Source organism: Leptonychotes weddellii, chromosome 4, assembly GCF_054177405.1.
Source record: "Leptonychotes weddellii isolate Sample4059 chromosome 4, ASM5417740v2, whole genome shotgun sequence".
In the NCBI taxonomy this organism is placed as follows: domain Eukaryota; kingdom Metazoa; phylum Chordata; class Mammalia; order Carnivora; family Phocidae; genus Leptonychotes; species Leptonychotes weddellii.
The window spans coordinates 121,336,209-121,363,112 of NC_138372.1; the positions used below are offsets into that span (position 1 = coordinate 121,336,209).

Below are 26,904 nucleotides of genomic sequence, written 5' to 3' on the forward strand. Positions count from 1 at the left end.
CTGGGTGGCTCAGTTGGTTAAGCGACTGCCTTCGGCTCAGGTCATGATCCTGGAGTCCCTGGATCGAGTCCCGCATCGGGCTCCCTGCTCGGCAGGGAGCCTGCTTCTCCCTCTGACCCTCCCCCCTCTCATGTGCTCTCTGTCTCTCTCATTCTCTCTGTCTCAGATAAATAAATAAAATCTTTAAAAAAAAAAATTGGTAGGCATGGGTAGAGCATTTAAAGGCTGTTAGAGCACTCACCACCTCCAGAGGACTCCTGTGATAGGATGTTAGTCTTGGAACAGGTTAGATTGACACTAGGTTACCCACCAAACTCAAGAAAACTTCCATGAAGTGAGGTACACTGTAAAACCCACACAATGCCCAACCAGCGGCATGTCCCTTTTAGCTATTATTTTGGTTCTGAAAAACCCAAAGACCTAGCTAATGGGATCCTTAAATTCTAAAGAGTCACATATGCCACCTTCAGCACACCAGCTTATTTTATGTCCAGGAAGTTGCAGATATCTAGCAAAAACAGCAAAATCTTAAGCTTGTTTTGTGTTTTGAGGATCTTGGCTTGGTAACTGTCAGGTCAGGGGTCCCAAAATAAGGCCAGACAGAAATGTGAGTTGTACCCCATTTGTGGCTAGATATGGCTGGACAAAAATGTGGGTTAACTCCATTTGTAGCCAGGGTCCTACCAAACTGTTGTCAGCCATCAGGGGAATTACAGCCTAGAAATATAATGACCATTATGGAAAATGTTCCAGTTTGATAAAATTTAAGAAGTCCATTTAAAAACAGGAATTCCGGGCGCCTGGGTGGCTCAGTTGGTTAAGCGACTGCCTTCGGCTCAGGTCATGATCCTGGAGTCCAGGGATCGAGTCCCGCATCGGGCTCCCTGCTCGGCGGGGAGTCTGCTTCTCCCTCTGACCCTCCTCCCTCTCATGCTCTCTGTCTCTCATTCTCTCTCTCAAAATAAATAAATAAATAAAATCTTTAAAAAAAATAAAAAATAAAAACAGGAATTCCCTGGTGCGTCTGGGTGGCTCAATCGGTTGTGTATCCGATTCTTGATTTCGGCTCAGGTCATGATCTCGGGGTTGTGAGATTCAGCACCATGTTGGGCTCCACACTGGGAGAAGGGCCTGCTTGGGATTCTCTCTCTTCCTCTCCCTCTGCCCGCCCCCTCTAAAAACAAAACAAACAAAAAACACCAGGAGTTGCCAAACTAAACAGAATGTGATACCTGTTTTAATGGGCAAGCAGGAATCTCCAAAAGGTTTTTAAAATTCCAAAATAGTTCTCATTAAAAGAGTCATTACAAAAGGTTAATGAGAAATTAAAAATGTAAGAGGTACCTAAAACAAGACTGTAAAATTGATTTAACTCCTACCTCTTCTCTTTTTCCTCCATTAAGTACTCATTCTCTAAGCTGTCTTTCCACTCTAAAAAGACAACCATAAACAAAAGTCTGTCAAGTTAATGGCCTTAGAGACACCCCCATATCTACCTTCAAAGGAGGGCCTCCATATGGGCCCCTTTCAAAGTTATCAAAATGAGGGATTTTCTGGTAAACTGCTGTTATTCCCTTATAGAGCCAGCGGAAAATTCTGGTAAATACCAAAACCAGCAGAGGGCGAACACTCTTACCAGAATCAGCTCTGCCAAATCTGTCTGTAGTGGCCAGTTGAAAGAGGAAAATAAAATTTCATGTTGTCTCTTCCTTTCCAAATCCATTGATCTTTTCTCTCCCAAAGGTATCTATTGTCTTCTTGCTTTTCTCATTTGCATAACTGAGTTTGGCTCTTTGCCTGCCTGGGACATGCAGTTTGTTGGTTCTTTCTTTTGGCTATCTTTGGGAGTGACTCTGATTATAGAATATACAATTCTATAATCTCAAATAGTCTCAAATTTTTATTCTTATTGTAACTGCCAATTATACCTCCATTTTCCACTTGATTTTTTATTGGGTAGCATTTGTGCTCATGGGAGCCAACACAAATAGAACCCGTAAGCACTTGAAAACCAAACCACATACATAGTGACTTGGAAAGGTTTAAATTTGCGGAGTACTAGTGAAATTTATGAAAAATTTTAATCTAAGATTCGTAAATGTTTTACGTTCTAGTAAAAGGGGTGGTATTCCAATGATTGTTCTTGTCTACTACTTCCGCCAAGTCTAAGAAATGTAACAGCTAACCAAAATTTCTCATCTCTTCACCTACCGTACTGTACCTGTATTACCCCAAAGGCAATATAACCAGCAAATCCTGCATTTCTGAATATTATTACATACATGTTCTGCTAACGAAAAAATGGACACTGCTGTACTATTGAAATAGTTTCTCCTTTTCAAGTGCCAGGGTAAACTCTGGCTCATTCTCATAAATGATCTGAATTTTCAAGCACTGCACATGTCAACATTCCAGTAAAGAACAAGGACAGAGGGGAGTTGTTTCCATTCACCCAAAAAATCCACAGGCTTGAGCTGACTTATTTCATGTGCTCAAGGAAACCACAAGTGGTGCTATACTGCTGAGAACCAAAATACTTGCTGCTATTCTTAACAGAATTTAAATTTGTCTTCTGGCTGTCCTGCAGTTGCCTTTGTCTGTTAAGCAAACCACCAAATGGCCTCTTTCTGTCCCAGTTTGCCTATTAGGATAGGCTATTTGTTTAGAAAGCAGTTTAATTTAAAGAATAACAGAATTATTATTCTTTCCTAACCTTGGTTGAGAATGACCACATTTATTTTATAAAAAAATAACAAAAAATATGATTGAGAATAACATCAGAATTAGTAACAAAGCTTCTGTTACAAATCCACAGAGAATATTTTCCCCAGGAAATAAACTCCTATCTCCAGTTGCCTCAAAAGATTTACTATCCTGAAGATATGGGATAAAATAATATTAAAGGTTTGAGGCAATTATTTTGATTTCAGTTGTGGTTTAACATACCCTGTCACATTGCTCTGGAATTGCCACAGATTAAATATTTTGCAAGTTTTGTGGACTACAAAATTTGAGAATAGGGGCGCCTGGGTGGCTCAGATGGTTAAGCGTCTGCCTTCGGCTCAGGTCATGATCCCGGGGTCCTGGGATCGAGCCCCGCATCGGGCTCCCTGCTCAGTGGGAAGCCTGCTTCTCCCTCTCCCACTCCCCCTGCTTGTGTTCCCTCTCTCGCTGTGGGTCTCTCTCTGTTAAATAAATAAATAAAATCTTTAAAAAAAAAAAAATTTGAGAATAAAAAAAGCCATCCAGTGAGTGTCACCAGGCAAATTATGGGGTATACTCTGCAGCCCCTAAAGTTATACAGATAGAATTACAGTAAAATGAAATATCAAGGACAACTTGAAGAGAATAAATGTGTTAAAAATGGATAATTTAGAGTCAGGAAGCGGGGAGGGACCGATATGGATTAAAGGTCTCTGCACCTGGTCCTTGAATGTTGAAGGCTCTTTACCCCTTTCATCTAGGAGGGGATTAAGATGCATAGAATTATCTCTTTTTTCCAAAGCTATCAATTATGAATGGTCTATTGCATGTTCATATTCATTCTGTTAGAAATATATATATATGTATATATATGTATTAAGATTTATTTATTTATTTAGAGTGAGCAAGCATGGGGGAGGGGAAGAGGGTGAGAGAATCTCAAGCAGACTTTGCAGTGAGCGTGCAGCTCCATGCAGGGCTCAGTCCCAGGATCCTGAGATCATGACCTGAGCTGAAATCAAGAGTCAGAAGCTTAACCTTAACTGACTTGAGACACCCAGGTGCCCCATTCTGTTAGAAATATTTTTGTACACGCTGCACAGAAAGGAATTAAACTGCTACCCCTATCCTTGGTATGATGGCTGCATAAGCATCAGGTTTATATTTAGCAGCAACTGTTACCAATTGTTTCTTCAACTCAGTTCCCCCACTGAGTTTCCATTACAGGCCCTACAACAAGAAATGCAGGGAGAACACTTAAACACGCCATAGAACACCAGGAATTTTGGTAATAGGAAACTAACATGATATCTAGTTTATGATCTATTACTTACTCATGAACAATTCATATTTTTGTAGTAAGTATATCTTGCTTTGACAGTCTAAAGCATATTAGGAAAAAGCCTACTCAAACCCTCCTCTTCCCACTGTTAGCATGTGTTTATTCCTTTGTGTATTTGTATACACATATATGTTCTAACTTGTAAGCTTCTTTGAGGAGAGCAACTGTAATATCTAATTTCTTCTGGAAAAAAATGTCTTAACATATTGCTTGCTATGGCTGCACACACACACACACACACAGAGCACAGATGACACTTAAAAAAAAAATTTTACTTTTAAGTAATCTCTACACCTAACATGGGGCTCGAACTTACAACCCTTAGATCAAACGTCACATGCTCTATTGATTGAACCAGCCAGGTGCCCTGCACACATGACACTTCAAATATTTACTGATCTAATTTTATTCAGTAAGACTATAGGAGTAGCTCTCTTAAAAAGCTAGTAGGGTTTAGTATTTCAATTTTTATTTCTTCAAAATTTTGATATTCAGCTTTATACATACTTTGTTGACTATAACATATGACCTGAAAACTGTCTACTAATTTGATGTCCTCTCTTGTCTCTGACCAATGTGTGACATCATACTGACAGAGAAAGAATGAACCTTTATTTTGTGCAAATGAAAATGCTCTTCTAAATCTGAACATATTCACCACTGGTGATGATGTGTAGAAGGCAGAAGTATAGTCAACAATGAAAGAGATCATATTTTAGGAATGCACTGATTTCAGTGCAAAGAGTTTAAGGGAAGACAAGGTTGGAAGACATGGTGCTTAGTATATATTATAAAATTAAAAACATGTTAAATTTAACATGAACAAAAAATGAATATGGCTTACATTTTCCTGCATATTCTGATTAAGCCTTGAATTTGTAGCATTATCAATGAAGCATAGCAACAAATTTTGAGAGATATAATAGCAAGCAAATATTCATTCACACGTAGCAAGATGAGTGATACAGCATCATGAGTAATGATGTAATGGTTTTAAAATTATATTTGGGAAACATAGGCAAGAAGATCTGTTATATTTTCCATACAATTTTCAAACAGCCAAGGCATTGTCATAATAATTATTGTGATGGGAGACATGACATTAACAAAGAATGGCACATTTCACAATAAATGTGAAATAAAAACATGACAAGATGGTTCTGTAACATGAACAGGAAGAGATCGGGTCTGGATACTGCAAAGAATATTCATGTGCACTGACTGTATATTAAACAAATAATAAGGGCCTCTTCATACCTATTATTCTAAATTTAGATCAATAAATCTCTATCACATTGGTTCATAAAATTTGTCACATATTTTAAAAATCAAATTGTTAATATAGACTTCACTTTTGATCAAGATAGAGCAAGAGGGACCAGATATACCTTCACATCTTGGACATAATGACAAAGAAAAAAAAGAAAAGGAAAAGCATTTTTATCTAAAAATATTATGGATAAAGCAAAATATTTTTAAAAACACAACTGAATACAATTTAGCATTATCCTCCTTATCATAATCTCCTATAAGGTATGCTGTGTGCCCTTTTACCTTTGTATAGCTCTTAGCACCACAGCCCTTGTTTTTTGTTTCTTTCTCTTGCCTAGGCTTTTCAGTATTGAACCGTTCCAGATCCACTCAATTTTTCTGATATGTTTTTTAATTAAAGTTCCTGAAGCTATCTTCAAAGCTATGCTTATGGTATGTATGATTAAGGGGGAGAAAACTTCAGTAAAAAAGCTCTAAGTCTCATATTATTCTAGAAGATTCTGCCTTCTAGTTTTCTTCCATGTATTAGGAGAAAGGGATTATGGAACATGATTAGATTTTTATTTTTTTAAATTTTAACACACAACTTTTGACTATCTGTGTATAAAAGCCAACTTTCCTTTCCTGGTATGAATTTTAGTGCTAGTTACAGTGTTTCTTAGTACTTCAAACTGATTTACTTAGAAACCTGAATTATCCCTAATAACCATCTGATACAGTGTCAGCTATATATGTTTTCTGAATCAAATGGTCTTTTTGTTATAGATGCAAGTTTGTGTTAAGTGGGGCTTTTAAAATACATAGTCAAAACCCTTCACAGATATGAAATTTTATTTTCAAAATAATTTTACCACAAGAAAAAAAAAAAAGAATAGATTGAAGTTAATCATGGCCTCTACCCCTGAAGAATGGTACTAATCACTGACAGAAACTGGGGAAGCTCTGAAGGAAGAAAGACTTTTAGGGGATGTTGATAGATTTAAATACTATATATTTTATTTAGGATCATGACAGTATATTCAAGAGAAAACATCTCATTTTTTATTCTTTATGATGTTCAGTTAGCCAACACAACAGAAAACATTTTATAGGCCATCAGAAATGGGAATGCCTAGAGCTCTGTCAACAACTATGTTATTAGCATTATGATTACTCATCACATAACTATGAGAACTGGGCACATATTTCTTAAATACCTTTTGTGCCACCAGTGGATTTCTATACTAAAAATATAGTACAGAAATATTCTTCTAAGATCTATCTATATTCTTGTTAACCCCATGGTCCAGTTTTCTTGCTCTAATGAATAATGAATAGAATAATAATTTAACTATACCATCTAATTTCCCTACCTTCTGTCTTTTATTATAAATATTGGCAAAGATTATATGTCTATTACTCTATCCTAGTATCTAGGATACTCATTCCTTCTTTCTCTTTCTTTCTGCCTTCCTTCTTTCCTTCCTTCCTTCCTCTTTCTTTTCTTTCTTTCACCAAATCTCCATTTCACAGAAAGTTCTCAGATTTTGAAACAACAGAGTATTTTTATAGACCATGGAAACTCTAAATCATAGCAGAACACAAACTGTCAACTTTGTATGGAATCTTTCATAGTTCTTTCTGTGCATAGGCTAATCAATACTAATTCCCAATGAAAAACCACTAGGGGGTGACCAAGCATCATTTCCTTTTCTTCTCTTGCTCTGGTTACTAATATTATTTAGATAATACTAACATTGTGTAAATGTTTTACGATCAATTAATCATTGGTATTCATGAAGATTTTCCAAGCTACTAGAAATGTCTGAACAAAACTGAATTCAATATAAATTATTCACAAGAAGTTTAAGTACTTCAAAACACCCCATGTTGTTCAGTCTTAAACAAATCTTTGACTAAGCAATTCCAATCCTCTTAAAATCTGACTAAAGGTCAAATGTAAACTATGAATTGTTTACTTCACCAGAAGTGAATTTTGTGTTCCCTCTGACATTATGTGTTACATAAATTAACCACAAGCCTGAAAATTTAATATGTAATTTGAAAACAATGATTCTTGAGAGCATTTCCTAGCATTTGAAAAATTATATGCTAACATAAAGAAAATGAACTATAATAAATGGTAAGTCTGTTTTGAGAGAAGTAATCAATTGGTTTGCACACGGTTAAATTTGTTTTATTCTATTTTTTTCCTGAAGTTTACCTTGAGAAACTTTAATAAAAATTATAATAGTCTTTACTTAAAAAGAAATAGTTTTAATAGTTTTAACTCTCAAAGGTCTGAAGCTTAACAAGAAATTTGGGAAAATAAAAATTAAAGTACCTATTGACATTTCTGAAACAATGAGCAAGTATACAATAAAGAAGTCTTTTATTTACAAAAATGGAGTAAGTATTTATTTCAATCAATGACAACAGAAAGAGAAGTGGCTAAAAAAATACTTACCTGTCAACTCTCCCAGCCTTTGGACCAGGAAGCAGGCTAGTATAAATAAGCAAGTCAATACTATTTTATTTTCCAGATGAAATGTGCTGCTGGAATCAAAACTACTGAGCTTTGAAATCAGTGAAATCAGGTTCTGTCATTTGCTAATTGTGTGACTTTGAGAAAATCAGTTAACCTCTCTAAGCCACAGTTGGGAAAATAAATAGTTCCTATCTCATGGGACTGCTCAGTGGGTTAGCTGAGATACTATATATAATGTATTAAGAAGCATGCCTGGCACAAAGCTCCCTCCCAATAAATGTAGAGTTATTCTTATATGGGAAGCTCTGCATCTTGATGAATAAGTTGGACAGAATGCATCATCTTCACAATACTCCTAACATTGTCCCTTGGACAGAATAATTATTGTTTTATACCACTCCCTCCTCTCTTAGCTTTCAAATTCTCCCTCACAGTTTCCTTAAAATATCCCATTTCAAGGATTTAGATGTTTAATTCAATTCAACAAAATTTTCTGGAACTATAAAATAGAATTGTAGTGATTATAAATTCATGCTTAGGGCCTGGCACTATGCTGGATTCAATGAGAGATTGAAATAAAATATAAAACCATGATCTCTACACTTAAAGATAAGAATGAGCTAGTGTAGGGCGCCTGGGTGGCTCAGTTGGTTAGGCGACTGCCTTCGGCTCAGGTCATGATCCCAGGGTCCTGGGATCGAGTCCCACATCGGGCTCCCGGCTCAGCGGGAGGCCTGCTTCTCCCTCTCCCACTCCCCCTGCTTGTGTTCCTGCTCTTGCTGTCTCTGTCTCTGTCAAATAAATAAATAAAATCTTTAAAAAAAAAAAAAAAAAGAATGAGCTAGTGTAGTTAATGGGAGTGCAAGGGAGGGGAAGATAAAGGAAGTGGGGAAGGAAATTAAATTTCTGTTGTTTTAAGCCACCCAGTTTGTGGGAATTTTTTACAGCAGCTCTAGGAAAGAGGAACCTCTTTACAAATCATCACAGTTATCAAGAAAGAATACATAAATAATTATAGCTAGGAAACTGAAAGATTTATGCAAGAAATGTGTGTTCTGAGTAATGCAAAATTTTGCAATTGGATAGAGATGTTCTACTTGAAGTATTAGTGACAGTTGAGTTTTCCAAAGTACTCCTGGATTTTTATTTTTATGTCCACTGTTGGTGCTACAGAACAAGTGAGTAGTTTCCTATTTAAGGGACTGATTTGTTCACCCGGTTTTTCTCACTGTTCTGCATTTCTGACACGTTTTTCTTGGCCTCCTCCTCCCACAAATGTAGAGCCAGTAGTACATGTGTTTCCTGATGCGTCTTTGATGCTATGCTTATCACTCTTGAGTACTGAAAATACAGAGTATTGTTGAGTTCTCAATTACTTAATTTCAAGAGAAAAATAGAAATTGGAGTTTACATGAGTCTTTTTTTTTAAGATTTATTTGTCAGAGAGAGAGAGAGCGAGAGCACACAAGCCGGGGGGAGTGGCAGGCAGAGGGAGAATCAGGCTCCCCACTGAGCAAGGAGCCTGACGTGATGCAGGGACTGGATCCCATGACCCTGAGATCACGACCCAAGCCAAAGGCAGACGCTTAACCAACTGAGCCACCCAGGCATCCTACCTGAGTCTAATAATAGTAAATTCTTCTGTGCCATTCTGTTAGGTATGTTCATGTATTACTTGACTTAGCCTTCACAACAACCTTTTGAGGAGCTAATATTACCTCTAATGGAGTTTGTAAAAGTTGTCAAAAGTCACTGGAGATAGGAGATAGGATCATGATTCTAACATATATCTGTCCTTGTCCAGAGACTTAGCATTTAATCAAAATAGCCTTTTTAAGTAGATAATCTGCCTTACCCTTAACAGTTTGGCTGAGTCAAGGTATTACTAATAATACTTAAGATTGGCTTTATATTGTCTAGTGTAGCGATGCATCAAGCAATGCAAAGATAGGCTTTTAACAAGATATTTTTGGTGAAGCAGGCCTACCCAGAGCTATTCCTTCCATAAATGGCTAAAGAATACTACTAGAATCATGAAATGTTGATGTTTTCAGATGGAATGGGTCCTAGAGTTAGTATAAAATCCTTGTTTTATGAAAGAAGAAACTCAAGGTGGAGATGGTCATTGATTTGCTCAAGGACTGCATGGCTAGTTAGTAAAAGAACTGGGCTAAAAGTATAGGAATTCAAAAGGATCAAGAACACTAATGTCAAGCCTCTTTGAATACATTTTTAAAAAGTTAAGTCTAAACTATGAAATGAACCTCACATTTATAAAGATTTTTCCTAAAATTATTATAAAATAATATTTGCATTAGAGGAATATCATACATACCAAGAGATCTCAAATATTACCACGAGAGAGAAAAATTTTATCAAGAAGTTATTCACGTTTGGTTTTCGTCTTTGGATCCATTACAACCGTTTAAAAAATGCATTCTTAGTTCCAATATGTTGTCAAATGGCCAACCAACTAGTTGTGTTAATCTGCTTGGATAAACAATAAGTTCATCTTTGACCTAATTTCTGCCTGCTGCCTAGTTATTTCTATTCTAATTAATGAAGTAAATAAATCCCAAACTGTCATTTTGGTTTACTGTAACAATTTTTAAAAACTTAAATGCAAACTGTTTGTTTGGTATAGTTCTTCAGGTTTTAACAAATGTACAGACTCACGTAACCACCATAACAATCAGGATACAGGATATTCTGTATTTCTATCACCATAAAATACTCCCTTGTGCCATCCATTTATAGTCATACATTCTCCCTCTTCTACCCTTACTCCAAACCAACCACTAATCCATTCTCTGTCCCTGTAAACTTGACTTTTCTATGTCAAAAACATGAAATAATATAGAATATGACTTTTTTAAAAGATTTTATTTATTTATTTGACAGACAGAGACACAGCGAGAGAGGGAACACAAGCAGGGGGAGCGGGAGAGGGAGAAGCAGACTTCCTGAAGAGCAGGGAGCCCGATGCAGGGCTCGATCCCAGGACCCTGGGATCATGACCTGAGCTGAAGTCAGACGCTTAACGACTGAGCCACCCAGACGCCCCTAGAATATAACGTTTTGAGACTGATTTCTTTCACTCAGTATAATGCCTTTGAGATTCACTTATATTGTTGAGTGTATCTATCATTGCTCTTTTATATTGGTGAGTAGTATTCCACTGTATGGATATATATGCCAGTTTCTTTATCTATTAAGCTGTTGAAGGACTTCTGAGTTGTTTCCAGTTCTGGCAATTATGAATAAAACTATAAAACGTATGCAAAGGGTTTGTGTGAACATAACTTTTCATTTATCTAGGATAAATACTTAGGAATGGCTAGATCAAATGGTTAAATCTGTATTTAACATTATAAGAGACTGTCAAACTGTTTTTCAGAGTGGCAGTAGCATTTTGCATTTACATCAACAAAATATGAGATTTAAAGTTGCTTCATATGCATGCTAGCCCTTAGAATTGTCTATTTGTTTTTGTTTTAGCCATTCTAAAAAATGTATAATATTGTATAGTGGTATCTCATTGTGGTTTTATTTGCATTTGCCCTGTGGGCTATTCAGAAATGTATCATTTAATTTCCAACTATGGGGAGATTTTCCATGTATAATATTTATTGATTTCTACTTTAATCTCATTATGGTCAAAGATAAACTTTGGTGATTACAATTCTTCCAAACTCTTAACGTTATCCTTCATCTCACCGAACGCTCCAACTGTCTTGAAAAGAATTTGTATTTCTGCTGTTGTGGAGGGGAGTGTCTACAAATGTCAACTGATTGAACTGACTGTTTGATTTTTTAAACATGTTTGATTATTGTTTTATCTATTTGTTCTATTAACAGAGGAAAGTTGGAATCTCCAAGACTAATTTTGAGTTTTTGTTTCTTTAGTTCTATCAGCATTTGCTTTGTGCATTTTGAAGCTCTGTTGTTAGTTATATAATCTAAATGTTATGTCTTCTTGGTTGAGCTAACCCTTCCAATAATTATATAATGTAACTCAATTCCTTCTAATTTTTCTTGCTGTGAAGTGTTCTCTGCCTATTGTTAATACAGCATTCAAGCTTTCTTGTGAGTATTGTTTGCATGGGTATCTTTTCTCAATTTTTTATTTTTAAACCACCAATCATAAGTAGATTTCTTGTAAGCAGCATATAGTTGGTTCTCTTTTTTGTTGATTCTAAGTCAGTCTCATAAGTGGTATGTTGCATTTAATGTAATTATGTTTGGATTTATGTCTATTGTTTTATTATTTATGCTTGTTTCCTCTATTAAGTTATTCTGTTTTCCATTTCCTGCTTTTTTTGGATTATTTGAATATTTTTTAGTAATCCATTTTAATTTATTTTGGGGCTTGACTATAACTATTTGTACCGCTATTTTAGTAGTTGTTCTAGGGATAATAATGTATATACTTACTTTTTACATTATAATTAAAATTAATATTTTACCACTTTCAAGTGGAATGTAGAAATCTTGTCACTAGAGAGATCCCTTAACTCCCCCCTAATATTGTGATTGTTGTATTATTTCACCTATAAACACTGAAAACAGTCGTAATTTTTTTTTAAAGATTTATTTATTTATATATTTGACAGAGAGAGACACAGCGAGAGAGGTAGCACAAGCAGGGGGAGTGGGAGAGGGAGAAGCAGGCTACCCACAGAGCAGGGAGCCCAATGCGGGGCTCCATCCCAGGACCCCGGGATCATGACCTGAGCCGACGGCAGACACTTAATGACTGAGCCACCCAGGTGCCCATAATTTTTTGTTCTTAATCATCATACATATTTTAAAGACATTAAAAGAAAACAATTACTCTATTGTTATATTTACCCAGAGATTTATCATATCTGTTGCTTTTCCTGCAATTCTGAGCTTCCAACTTTCCCTCTAATATCTTTTCCTTCCACCTGAAAAACCTCCTTTAGCATTTCTTTTAGAGCAGGTCTGTTGACAACAAATTCTTTTATTAGTTTTTGTTCACACGTGATTTTATTTTTCTTTTGCTCCTGAAGAAGAATTTTTTGCTGAATATGGAATTTTAGGTTGACAGGTTGTTGAGGAATGTCATCGAAAAGACGTGACTACCAACTGACCCATGAGCTGGACAGGAGCACTTGGGAGTCTCTTCACCCCCATTCCCTGTCCTTGGAATGCAGATTTCCACTTGCCTTTCTTGCTCTCAGAGGCTGCTCCAAGGACATACCTTGAGATAGTGATGCGGTGTTGAGAACACCTACACAGCATATGTGACTAAGGCCTCTTCATAAATTTTTAAGATTTGATGGGTAGGTATGGGGATCCATTCATCTTGCTGTCACCCAAGACAGCCTTGTATTCAGGTTTCCTTTGCTTATTAAAACTGCCACCTACCAACCTGAAGTGGCCTGCCTCTTTCTTTGGTCTCTCCCCGCACTCCACTTTTGGGGGACAATTTCAGATTATACCCAAGTAGCTCCTAGAGAATTTCAAACCACCCCAGGTCATTTCTTGCAGCATGTTAAAATTGTTTTTCTACTGCTTTATGACCTCCAATGGTTTCTGATGAAAAATCCAGTTATTCAAGTCATGATTCCCCTATAGTAGTTCATATTTTTCTCTGACTGCTTTCAAGATTCTTTCTTTGCTTCACTTTTAGCAGTTTGACTGTGATTTATTTTTTCCCTTCTAAAATATCCAGTTGATATTTTTTCTATAGCTTCTCTATCTCTACTGAGACTTTCCATGTTTCTATTCAATAGAAATTTTCCTTACTTCTTGGAGCATGGTCAGAGTAGTTGCTTTAAAGTCTTTGATTATTTTCAACATCTAGGTCATCTCAGAGTTGGTCTGTTAGACTTTTCCCTTTAAGTTTCTTGAAATTTCCTTGTGTTTTTTTATGTTCAGTAATCTTGGCTTCAGTCTCTCTACTCTACCACATTCATCCTGTGACTTGAGCTGACCTCCAGGGCCAGTGGCAAGGGGATAGAGAGAAAAAATAAAAGCAATGGGGATTCTTTCCACAGTCTTCCGACCATAGTCCCTCTAGTCAGAGACAAGGATTGACCTCTTTCACAGATTTAGGGCTTTCTGGGCCTCTGCAACTGCCCTGCCACCATGAGACTGTAGCTTCAAGACTGGAGTTTGCCTGATGGCAGGGCCAGAAGAGAAAACATCCAGTGGATTCCCCTTCTGTCTCTATTCCATGGACCTTCCCCTTCTCACTCCTCAAACCAGATAGATAGCACTTCTATTGAAGCTCTTTTTTTGTCCATGTTGGTGCACAGTTCTGAGATTTGGGCTGCCTTTCAGTTTGGGCTGGGAGGTTAAAAAAAAGCAAAAATAATAACAGGAAACTCACTGCCAAATTGTAAATACTCCGAGTAGTGCCTTTCTTTCCCAGTCTCACTGCTACCATATATTTTTCAGAGTCTTCAGATAGCTGCTCCATACCTCTGTACAAGGATTTTAGTTGCATTAGGTGGGAGAGACAGGGGAGAAAGTCCTTAACCAGTACTGGAGGCGCTTCACAATATTTTATTTTATTTATTATTTTTTTTTAAAGATTTTTTTTATTCATGAGAGACAGAGCGAGAGAGAAAGGCAGAGGGAGAAGCAGGCTCCCAAGGAGCAGGGAGCCCGATGCAGGACTCGATCCCAGGACCCTGAGATCATGACCTGAGCCGAAGGCAGACGCTTAACCATCTGAGTCACCCAGGCGCCCCACAATATTTTAAATCAGAATAAAACTACTTGTGTTAAGAAACATAATTATGTATTATACATTAAATTTTATGAATAAATATGGCATATTTTTGGTATTTTAAAATAATTCTATTTAGGCTAACAATTTACCCATTATAACATTAGTAAAGATTATGAATTATGTTGGCTAATAATTTTAGTATCTATAAATAGATCTGTGAGATAATACAGAACAAAACATGGCCTAACACAAGCTCATAATTCCAGCTATTTGTTAACACCGTACTATGTACTATGTGCTTCACCTGAACTTCCACATTTAATCTTCACAGTAACCTTGTAAATTAGCTATTGTTATCCACATCTTACAAGTGTGGAATGGGTGGCTCAGAGAAGCTTAATCCATTTTTCAAGGAAAGGAAGGGTACAAATCCAGGTTTGTTATGCAGGGGTGGATTGATAAACTTTTCCTTAAAGGGCCAGACAGTAAATATTTTAGGCTTTGCAGGCCATTCAGTCTCTGTTGTAAATACTCACTCAACTCTGCCATTATAGTGGGGGAGAAAAAACTATTTGTAAATAAATGTGGGTGGCCATATTCCAATAAAACTTATTTTATAAAAACAGGCAACTGATCCATGGACTGTAGTTTGCCAACTCCCGCTCTAGAGACCAAAGGTCTAATCACTATTCTGCACTATTTCTTTTTCCCACACTATCATCTTTCTACCAGCCAGCTCTATGAACTTGACCTTTTTCCTTAATGACAAAAAACTAGAATTAGTTGTGATTACATTATTATGTTATTAGAAATATGTGTACTTTTTAAAGTCAGATTGAGTTTTTTAATTTGAGATTTCTGTCATTATTTTGTTTTTCACTATTTATTTTTGTTATATCAATTCCTATAATTTACTGAATGAGATGAATTTCTAGCCCGTCAAGTACCTCTGTAGAAAAACACAGCCAGCCAGAATATATTATGCAAAAATGGTCACTGACTCTGTTACCTTCTGAGATTTTAGGCAATGCTTCTTAACATCAAAACAAAATTACATTGGAAGCTGCAGTTGGACAAGTAGCCAAATAGAATTTCTGCCTTGAGAAACTGAGAAATGGCAAAGGGAATTGAGGGATTAAGAAATGGTAAAAATAATTTATGGAAGAGGAAAAAAAAGGTGAATTCAACATTTCTTTCCCTGGAGAAAATAGCATGAAACATTATCTGACTTAATCCTTTTTAAGTTTTTCTAAATTCTATTATTTTCAATATGGTATTCAATCTAATTTATCAATTTATGGATTTTTAGTGTACTAGCATTCACAGAATATATTAGACTTTAACATATTAGTCTGTCTTCCTCATGTTCATCTTTTTACTTAGAAAACATATTACATTTTATTCAATTTTATACCCCATATTACTAAAAGTAAGGATAAAAGATACTGCTGTTTAAGAGTGAAACATTAGACTGAGATGTGAAAAAATGTGAAAAATCATTTGGATATTTTGAAAGTTCCTATCTGGAAATACATATAAAATAATAAAAAGAACCTTCTCATTTTCAATTTAAAAAAAAATTTAAATTTAATATCAATTAATTAACATATAGTGTATTATTAGTTTCAGAGGTAGAATTCAGTAATTCATCAGTCTTATATAATACCTAGTGCTCATTACATCACGTGCCCTTCTTAACGTCCATCACCCAGTTACCCCATCACCCCCCTCCCCTCCAGCAACCCTTAGTTTGTTTCCTTTGATTAAGAGTCTCTTATCATTTGTCTCCCTCTCTGGTTTCATCTTGTTTTATTTTTCCCTCCCTTCCCCTATGATCCTCTGTTTTGTTTCTTAAATTCCACATAGGAGTGAAATCATATGATAATTGTCTTTCTCTGACGGACTTATTTTGTTTAGCATAACACCTTCTAGTTCCATCCACATTGTTGCAAATGGCAAGATGTCATTTTTTTGATGGCTGAGTAATATTTCATTAAATATATATATGTGTGTGTATATATACACACACACACACACACATATATATATACACACACCACATCTTTTTTATCCATTCACCTGTCGATGGACATCTGGGCTCTTTCCATAGTTTGGCTATTGTGAACATTGCTGCTATAAATACTGGGGTGCAGGTGTCCCTTTGGACCACTACATTTGTATCTTTGGGGTAAATCCCTAGTAGTGCAATTGCTGGGTCATAGGGTAGCTCTATTTTTAACTTCTTGAGGAACCTCCATACTATTTTCCAGAGTGGCTGTACAAGCTTGCATTCCCACCAACAGTGTGAGAGGGTTCCCCTTTCTCTGCATCTGCACCAACATCTGTCGTTTCCTGACTTGTTAATTTTAGCCATTCTGACTGGTATGAGGTGGTACCTTATTGTGGTTTTGATTTGTATTTCCCTGATGCCGAATGATGTTGAGCATTTTTCATGCTGTTGGCCATCTGTATGTCTTCTTTGGAGAAATGTCTGTTCATGTCTTCTGCCCATTTCTTGATTAGATTATTTGTTTTTTGAGTGTTGAATTTGATAAGTTCTTCATCTCATTTTTAAAATTTGAAGAAGTGATTTAACTTAAAATGGAGATTTCCAGTGATAAAAAAATGCTATTAATTTATGATGTGGCTCAGCTATCTGTTTTAATTTCACCTAATAGTAAGTTCACCTGTGTAGTATGTTTGTTAAAAATTGGTATTTAGAACCAAAATTTAATATCTGTGTTAATGCAAACTGGAGAAGCTTATATAAGAGACTTTAACTATATCTTTAATATCTTAGTTTCTAAGTATCATAATCAAACCTGTGGTTTCAATGTATTGTTCTTAACGCTAAGTTTTCACAAATCTACTATACATGTAGATGTTTAAGGGAATGACATTAAGGGAATAAAAAAGAATTGGGTCTGACTTCCACATTGGGATCATCATTGAGCGTGGGCAAGGAGGACCAAGCACCAGGGATAAAGTTGATAATTCAGCAAAACTATGTCCTTGGAGTCAGATATGACCAAGAGAATATAAAAATATAAATTGGCAAAGTTCTTGGGGAAAAAAAGAGTGTTCAATTTAAATAAACTTCCGAAGGACAGACTGACCTCAAATAGGTCAATTCTGTTCTAGACTTGTGTTAACACTGTCATGCTGCTGCAATTTTTAGCCAGACTTCACAGAATTATTGGGCAAAGTGCTCATCAGTTGGAGCACAAAATGTAATTTTGTAATTTCTCTCTATTGTTGTCTCTAAGGAAGAACTATAAAGTGTTTGTTATAAAGATGCTTCATTGTGTAAAAACCCAAAAATTCCAACGTAGAATATTCTTTTCCATTTTTGCATTTCTAAGGTCCATTTGTAAAGGATACATAATGAAAACCTCATTTTTAATTTCAAAATAAATTTACTTTAAATTTCTTGGCTACACTGGTACTACTAGATCTCTGTAAATAAAAATAGTAAAAAAAAGTATTGAAACCTCAAATATTTAGACTTTGTATTTATATACCACATATCTCAATACAGACCCAATCATGTTTATTTATTTTTTACTATGTGGAAGTAGGAAGTATAACCCTATATTAATTATTTCAACTCTGGCTGCAAAGATATATCGAAGCCAGAATCTATAAGCCTCAGTTAGGAATTTAATGACAAATCTTGAAAGAATGAAAGACAATTGCCATATTTGTTTTTGAAAAAACAGAGTCATTGTATTTGCTAGATAGATAAAGAAAAGTTTATGGGTATTTATAATTCCACATCAAAAAAATTTACGTTATATCTATTTTATTCTGTATCTTTTTTACCATAAGTTGTTTTTTTAATTTACCATTATTTACCATTTAATTTTTATGTATTTGCTAAGAGAGTCAAAGTGCTTTCATAAAACAGTGAAAATACTATTATTTATAGTTTTAAGGAATTTTCACTTATAACTTTCAGGCAATGACAGTTTGTTATAGGGAATTTCACTTGGTTTGGAAATGTGTGTTGGTTCACTTAATGCTGAATCTTAAGTTGAAGATGATTAAATTTACCCTGATCTTGTGATAGTTAACTCATTATCTTTATTCTGTAATTTCGCATATACAAATGATTTGACTTGTTAGTAAGCCCCCCAAATTTTAGTTCTTCATATCTTGCTACAGAAATATCTGTAAAAAACACAACGACTTTAATAATTTCTAAAAAGAAACACAAATCTTTCTTTGACAAAATACATCTTATGCATTATTGAAAATACCATATTTAGCTTTATATTCTGTCTTGAAGTTTCCCATTATTATAAATTACCAAATGCATATTTTTGTTTCAAATGAACTTCTTTGCCAATTTCCTATTTCTTCCATTAGCATTTCCATTCTTCTAATCATCCAGACTAGTCATCTTAATTTTCTAATTTGCCTTCAATTCGATGGTCTCACCATAAATTGCTTTTATAATTCAGTTTTAGGAGGAAATTCCTGAGGAATCAGAATACTTCCTAATAACTGATAAAAAAAAGATCTTGTGACTCAGTTTGTTTTTTCTTAGTTTGGGTAACCTTAATTGCCAGAAAGCCATGGAGTTATGGTTAATCCTCAATTATAATAGCCATTTTATCTAGTTTGTGTAAAACTGACAGATAAATTATTATTCAACAAATACCTAATGAGCATGTATTATATGTAGTAAGTTAAAACTAGTTTTTATTATAATTTTATTTCTTTGTGATTTTTTTTTTAAAGATTTTATTTATTCATTTGATAGAAAGAGAGAGAGAGAGAGCACAGGCAGGGGGAGCAGCAGAGGGAGAGGGAGAAGCAGGCTCCCTGCTGAGCAAGGAGCCCGATGTGGGACTCGATCCCAGGACTCTGGGATCATGACCTGAGCTGAAGGCAGACACTTAATGCACTGAGCCACCCAGGCGGCCCTGTCCATGATTTTTAATGTAATTTTTTTGATTTTTAATGATTTTTAATGGTGTTATTAGAAGTTGTTTTAATACTGGAAGTAGATAAATGCATGCAGATGACATGAAAAAAAATGCATCTGACCCATTAACAAGGCCTATGAATTCTCTTTGAAATATTTATTATATCCTTTTTGATTTCCATACTAATATTAAGGAAAGACACACTCTGCCTCAATCTGTCAACCTGTGCACACACCCTCTTTTTGGGTGACATTTAACAGTAAGTCACTATAAATTACACTGCCATACAAATTGGTATGTCACTTTTTAATTTTCCAATACTATGTCTAAATAAATGCTGCTATGGACTGAATTTTATTCTCCCAAAATTCATATGTTGAAGCCCTAACCCTCAATGTGACTGTATGTGGATATAGGTCCTTTAGAAGGTAGCAAAGGTTAATGAAGTTATAAGGGTGGGAGTCCTACTTCAATAGGATTGGTGACCTTAGAAGAAGAGAAAGAGAGAGGGAGATCTTTCTCTCTTTTTTTTTTAAGATTTTATTTATTTATGTGACAGAAAGATAGAGAGAACCAGAGAGCATAAGCAGAGGGAATGGCAGAGGGAGAGGAAGAAGTAGGCTCCCCACTAAGCAGCTCGATCCCAGGCCCCTGGGATCATGACCTGAGCTGAAGGCAAACGCTTAACCATCTGAGCCACCCAGGTGCCTCGATCTTTCTCTTTCTACCAGTGGAAGAACACAGCAATAAATTTATTCTTTATAAGCCACAAAGAGAGCCTTACCAGAACCCGAAGATGCTGGCACCCTTATCTCAGATTTCAGCCTCAAGAATTGTGAGAAAATAAGATTCTGTTGTTTAAGCCTAATCTACAGTATTTTGCTATGGCAGCCCAAGCTGACTAAATAACTTATGTTATATAGCTCAACTAAGCTTTACTGTAGTTCTAACAATGGAAGTATTGGATAGTAACCCAACCAATAATAAAAAAAATAGCATTTTGTTTCACATTTTGCTACTATTTTTTGTGGGTGATCTACTTAAAGGCACCCTTTGGTGGCTAGTGTAATTAGCAAGAGAAGATGTGTACACTTGTACCCTGGAGATGAGTAATATTAAATATTATAAAACTATACCCCTATATCTACCAACTCTGTTACCACAATATATGTACACATGTGCATAAACACATGTCTATATGGAGTGTGTATACACATATATATGGAGGAAAGGTTTATTTTAAGCAATTGGCTCACATGATTGTGGAAGCTTTCAAGTTCAAAATCTGCAGGGTTATGCCATAAGGTTGGAAATCCAGGGTAGAATTATAGTTTGAGTCCAAAGGCAGAATTCCTTCCTGCTCAGGGAAAGACAGTCTTTGTTCAACTGACTGGATGAGGCCCACCCACAATACGAAGACAATCTGCCTTATTCAAAGATTACCAATTTAAATGTTAATCTCATCCAGAAAACACCTTCACAGAAACATCCAGAATAATTTCTGACCAATTATCCAGAAACTGGCCTAGCCAAGTTGACACATAAAATTAACCATCACACATAGATTCTGTCCTTAAGAGAAATAAAGAGTAATTCATATGATTTGCTTTTATTTCATTCCATGGACAGTTTATCAGTCCTCTCTTTCCTGATCTGAAACTTGAGAGAGTAGAAATCCAATGCCTTCCCTTGTCGTTCTCAATAGGCTCACTATTCTTACTAAGAAAAAGCAGTTTTGCTATAGTATATGGATCTCAAGTCAGATAATCTATTTACATATTCCAACCCCACTACTATTCACTGTAACTTTGAAAAAGTCACTTAGTCTTATTGAATCTCAGTGTCTTCAACATGAAAATGGGAAGAATAACATCTACTTCACAGGTAGGTTATGAGGACAACATGAGAGTTTGTGGAAAATAGTAAGCATAGTAACATATTAACCCTAACCATTATGTGTTAAATAAAACCTCTCTGCCTACTTAAAAGAACTATTTTGAAAACTACGCCATTCACTCATATCTATTCAGTCATTTAGCAAATATTTATTGCATACCAATGATTGTAGTATTACACTAAGCTTCTCAAAAACAACAGTACCCTATGAAAATGTAGATTATCAGAAACACTGAACAGCTAATATTCTGTATAGTTATTATCAACTCAAGTACAGCTAGGCATGGGATGGAATAACTTTTAGTAATAGCACTAGGTCATTAAATTGGCATTACTATATACCTATAAAGGGATCTTAGGTGGTTCCCTAGAAGCAGGGACCAAGAGGGGAATTCTCCTATAAGTGATTTGTTAGAGATGACTCCTCTTGAGTGAGAGAACTGCAACTTCCAGTAAAGGGAATTTGAAACTGGCAACAACAACCTCTGCTACAAAAGGACACTGATGTTCATAATAACGGAGGCACTGCAAAGGTGTTAAGAGCTCTCTGAATTCTCAAAAAAAAAAAAGAAAAAAGACTGGCATTCACTGTAGTCTTTTACAGTTTTGAAAACTGGTTCTTCCTTGAATTACATATAAATTAAGTTCTTATGAATACTATTATTTTATTATCTGGAATTTCTCTTTCTTATGAAAATATAAACTCCATTTTGTTTTGAAAACAGAGCCGGAGGAAATCCTTATTTCTGTTTTCTTGATTATCTGTTAGCTGCTAAGAGACCCAAGTGTACTTAAGGCTTAAGCAATTCTGTTTCTTAGAAACAGCAAGCAAACAATTGTTGGATTCATATTACAAAATTAGATAGACAAAATACCAAATTTATTCTAAGTAAGAAGTAAATAGAATAGTGTACTTTCAATGTAAAACTGTAATAAGCAATTTTTCTAGAAAGATAGGTTTGCAAATGTGGACATTTGTATAAATAGTTAATGGCAGATAACTCTAATAACATGCATAGCTACAATGAAAATTAGAGCTTTAGTTTTTCACTTTTACCTGTTTGTTCTTAAAACCAAGTAATCAATTATATTAGTAATTACACGTATTCATAAGGTGAATTCTCATACAGCTGTTTCCATTAAAAGGTAGCTGGAGAAACTATAGTATCTAATAATTGCTTTAAGAAGCAGACTCATAAGGCTTTTAAAATCATAAAGAAGTACCAAGATATTCACTTATGTGATTTATAATGGGAAACTTTTCCTTTTCTGTCCTTAGTATAAATATCCTAACATCATCATTAACATTACATAATATTTATTTGCAATATGTTACAGCATTTTTAAGGCCCCAGCAAGTTGCTACGATTAATAATAAGGCAAGGGGGAAAGGACTCTTGATTTTTTTTTCTTTTTTTCTGTTCCTCCAGGTGGGAAAAGGAGCACCTAAGAAAACTTGGTTCTCCTGGCAACAATAGGCAAAAAGCTCAAGTTCACAATGTGTCAAAACAGTTCTAGGCATTGGTTCTTATTTGAATTTTTAGAGTTACTCCATAACACACAGGACACTAGGAAAAAAAATGTTTCTGCTGTCCTCCCTAATCTGTATCTACATTGTCTCCATTTCTTTCGGATTAGATTTGGTTACACTAATAGAAAAATGTGTAAGCAAATACTCTCATAATCTAAAGGTGAAGAGAACTTTAATAAAAACTCAAATGTACGATTCATAAGAAAAATATATTGATGGACTTCACAGAATTAAAGTTAAAAATTTTCATTCAACGAAAGGTATAATAGACAAAGTTATCAAATAAGTCACAAACTGGAAAAAGATTATCAAAATAACCAAAACACCAAGAAGCCAACATCTAAAATATACAAGGAATTTACAAATCCATAAGAATAAATGAGAATCCCAAAATAAAATATGGCAGTTCACTGAAAATCAAATCTGAATTAGCAAGTATATAAAGAGATGCCCAAGTCTTGATTTTCAACAGATTGGTAAAAACTGAGGTAAGCCAGCTATTAATAAGCTATAGGAAGATGAGTGCTCTTGCACATGGCTAATGGCGGTGCATACTGTACAGCCATTGTAGAGAACAAGCTGGGTGTACTTACTAGAAATGAACCTGGTCCAGTAGTCCATTCCAGGGATGCATCCCAGAGAAACTTAAGCCCAGGTGCATAAGGGGACAGGCACAAAGATGTTCACTGTAGCAACAGGTTAAAGGCATTTGGGTGCCCATCACTATAGAAATGGGTAAACAAAATGTGGTGTATACATACAGTAATTCAGCATGCAGAAGCAATAAACAAGTTATATACAGGAGCATGGGTAAATCTCTAAATGAATATTTATTTAAAAATTACAAACTGAACGAAGGCTACAGTATAATGTCATGTATATAAATTAAGAACAGATGCACATATAAAACAGTACCACATATGTTTCAAGGAACCACATATATCCAAAGATATCTGTGAGCTTTGGAACTTAAATGCAATATAATGGTGCTTATAGTGAGGAGGTTGGTAAACAGAGTTAAAATGGTGGATGAAAGTCTAAGAAATAAAATGGGGGAAGAAAGATGCCCTTGTGTAGGCAGTTGACATATGTGTTGTACACTGGTAAGTATTATTAACTCAACACCCTGCATCTGAGATTAAAAATATATGAATTATATAACTATAATGCCTATGCTTTGTAACTTAGGAAAAAATAGTACATCATGAATAAATATATTTAATTACTCTTCTTGTTTCTTTACTGACTATCCCAGAACATGCCAGACTTCCATTAATTTCTTAAGTCTTATGCCATTGTCCCCCTCATCCTTGGTGCTCTTTACCTATCCAGTGATACCCTTCAAGATATAATTTAAGTTCTACTTCTTCATAAGACCTTTTAAATTGTTCTATTCATGCAAATGTCTCCCTGAAACCAATTACTTTTATAAGCTGTGCCAAATCATCTAAGACTTAATAATATGTTGAATATATTATCCTCTATCACTGTATTATGTCTTGCCCAGGGCTTCCTCTACTAGATGTTAACTGCACAGAAAGCAGAGAGACGTCTTTGGAGCTTCCTGTTGTGCTGAGAACAGAGTTGTATATGTGAGAGTATTTGGATTAACAAATTTTCAGATAAGATTTGGGATTGTGGTGGCAAGGGATGGATAGATGGGATCCTAACTGAAGGTTGAAAAAATGTATCTCATTGCTGCTGAGAATTAATTTTGAAGGTGGAGAGAATAGAGATTCCCTTTGGAACTGGAGATTCTTTTGGAACTAGAGGAGAAAGAGTGGAATAATCACTATCATACTGTGAATGGAGTAGCCTTCCAATCAATGAAGGAGATGAAGCTTGCTTTAAGTTCCTCCTTTTTTTTTTTTTTTTTCCCTTTTCTCAGTGTTCCCTTATTTAGGACTATCACTATATTTTTCCCTGAACACTTAAAGAAATTTGTTTTTACTTCAATCTACAAAATAAAACTAGTAAGAGCCAACTCAGGATGTGCTTCCTCTATCCAGAAAACTCTTCAACAGCTCCTTCTCCCCTTTTAGGGGAAATATGCTTCTTTTGTTTTTGATGAAAATTATCATTTTGTTATGATTACTAAATGTGTGAATTACTAAATTATAGTGGGCCATTCCTCTGGAGGCTGTGGAGAGAAGAAATGCCTTACATAGTGGGAGTTGATAAACTGAGTTGGATTCTCACTGAGATTTAGAATCACATTTAGCTATGCTCTGAAAATGATTTCAATGAGAGCCAAATGTTGTCTCTGAAAGGGAAATTGATCTTTGAGTAAGATCCAACAGGAGGTGGGAGCTTTGAAACAAGAAGATATATGTGGCTTGCTCAGCCCTTTGGAAGGTGCAAAAGATAAGTGGATTGGCTCCAGGAAATAATGGTTGAAGAGATAGTAATGCAAGGCATAAAGAATCAGGGATATGATGTAATAAGACAGGGTCCAATATCTGTTTCAGCTACTTACTAATTTTGTCACCTGTATTGAGTCAATAAACATCTCTGAACCTTTGCTTTCTTTTTTGTATGATAAAGAGGTGAATCTTTATTTTGTATTCATCTATGAATGTTACCATCAGCTAAAAAGATCACTTGGCAGCTAAAAAAAATATGAACAGATAAGGAACATAAGAGAAGGAACTGAGCTTCATTCATTTTAATAACTGGCTAGTAATCATTTTAGTAACTGGCTAATAAAGAAATGGGCCTGAAATATAGTAGGTACTCAACAAATATTTGTTGAATGGATACATCAGAAAAATGGAATAAATCAAGAGGAAGTAAAGTCAGAAGAGAACACCAAGACCAGACTCCCAGGCCAGGTATATAGGAGACAGAGGATGGAACTTCGGAAGGCAGATAAGAAACTGTCCTCTTTGCGCAGAGGTCAGGACCAGGAAAAAAGCTGCAGGAGCCAGTATAGCTGTAGCATAAAAGTACTGAGAGCCTGTTATCTATACAGGAGATTAGCAGGCATGTTTTAAAGAATTAAGATTCACAGTAGTAATGCCTACCCAAGTATACCTTCAACAACATGTCTGAACAATTAGAAATATATTTAAAGCAGCTAGAAGGCAAGGTGAGGAAGGGAAGTGAGGAGTCCCATGAAACTGCCATAGGTAAAATCAGACATACACTAGTAGTATAAATATAGCAAACAAATTAATCTGAGGCATCTAGAAAATGAAGAATTCTGAAAAATGAAAATTATAGTATCTACTCTGAAGAACTGTTTTGAAGATTAAATAAGTGAACATATGAAAAGGACTTAAAATATGCCTAACATAATTTTAAAAATTGTATTGTTATCATTATTATTGCCTTATTGTTTTTGTTGTTGCTATAGCTATTATGCATAATAGAGTATGTATTAGCCAACTCAATCTTTAGCTTGACTTCAGTTCAAGAACTTGTAATTTGTAAAGTAAATTGCTTCTTTATTTTTGGGTTTTCTTCCAAGTGTGGTTTTTTCCTCCTTTGTGCTCTTTTAAAAGTCCTCCCCATCCACTCCCCCCCACAATTCTAGCTTTGTTTTAGAAACACCAAGGAAAAAGGACCTTTCCACTTAGGCCAGGGAGGCTAAGTGGGAGGTGGCTGTGGTCTGGCCAGTAAGGCCTAGGATCTCAGATGTTAGAGGAACAGAAAAGTCAGAGCAGAACCATGGGAAGGGCAGGAATAGAAACAGGCATGGTTCAAGTTTTCCTTCACATGACTCTGTGTAAGAGATGAACCATACCACATTCAACTGCACTTAGATAACTTTCCCAATAAGAGGTGATGTCCCCCTCTAGTGTTTGTTTCTAGTTTATATAGTTGACCCTTGAAAAGAACAGGTTTGAACTGTGAGAGTCCACTTACACGTGGATTTTTTTTTTATAAATACAGTATTGTAAATGTATTTTCTCTTATGATTTTCCCAATAACATTTTTTCTCTAGCTTACTTTATTGTAAGAAGAGTATATAAATCATATAATGTACAAAATAGGTGTTAACTGACTGTTTATGCTATTGGTAAGGCTTCCAGTCAATAGCAGGCTATTAAGTTTTTG

The 26,904-nt window shown here is 35.4% G+C and overlaps 1 long non-coding RNA gene across 1 annotated transcript in view; it reads right to left on the reverse strand.

Annotated features, from left to right (window-relative positions):
• Positions 1–26,904, reverse strand: part of LOC115940543 (uncharacterized) — a 90,462-nt gene that overhangs the window by 62,474 nt on the left and 1,084 nt on the right. Inside the window, exon 2 of the long non-coding RNA XR_004075283.2 lies at positions 23,439–23,568. This is a non-coding gene — a long non-coding RNA (uncharacterized LOC115940543). The remainder of the gene's footprint in view (positions 1–23,438; positions 23,569–26,904) is intronic.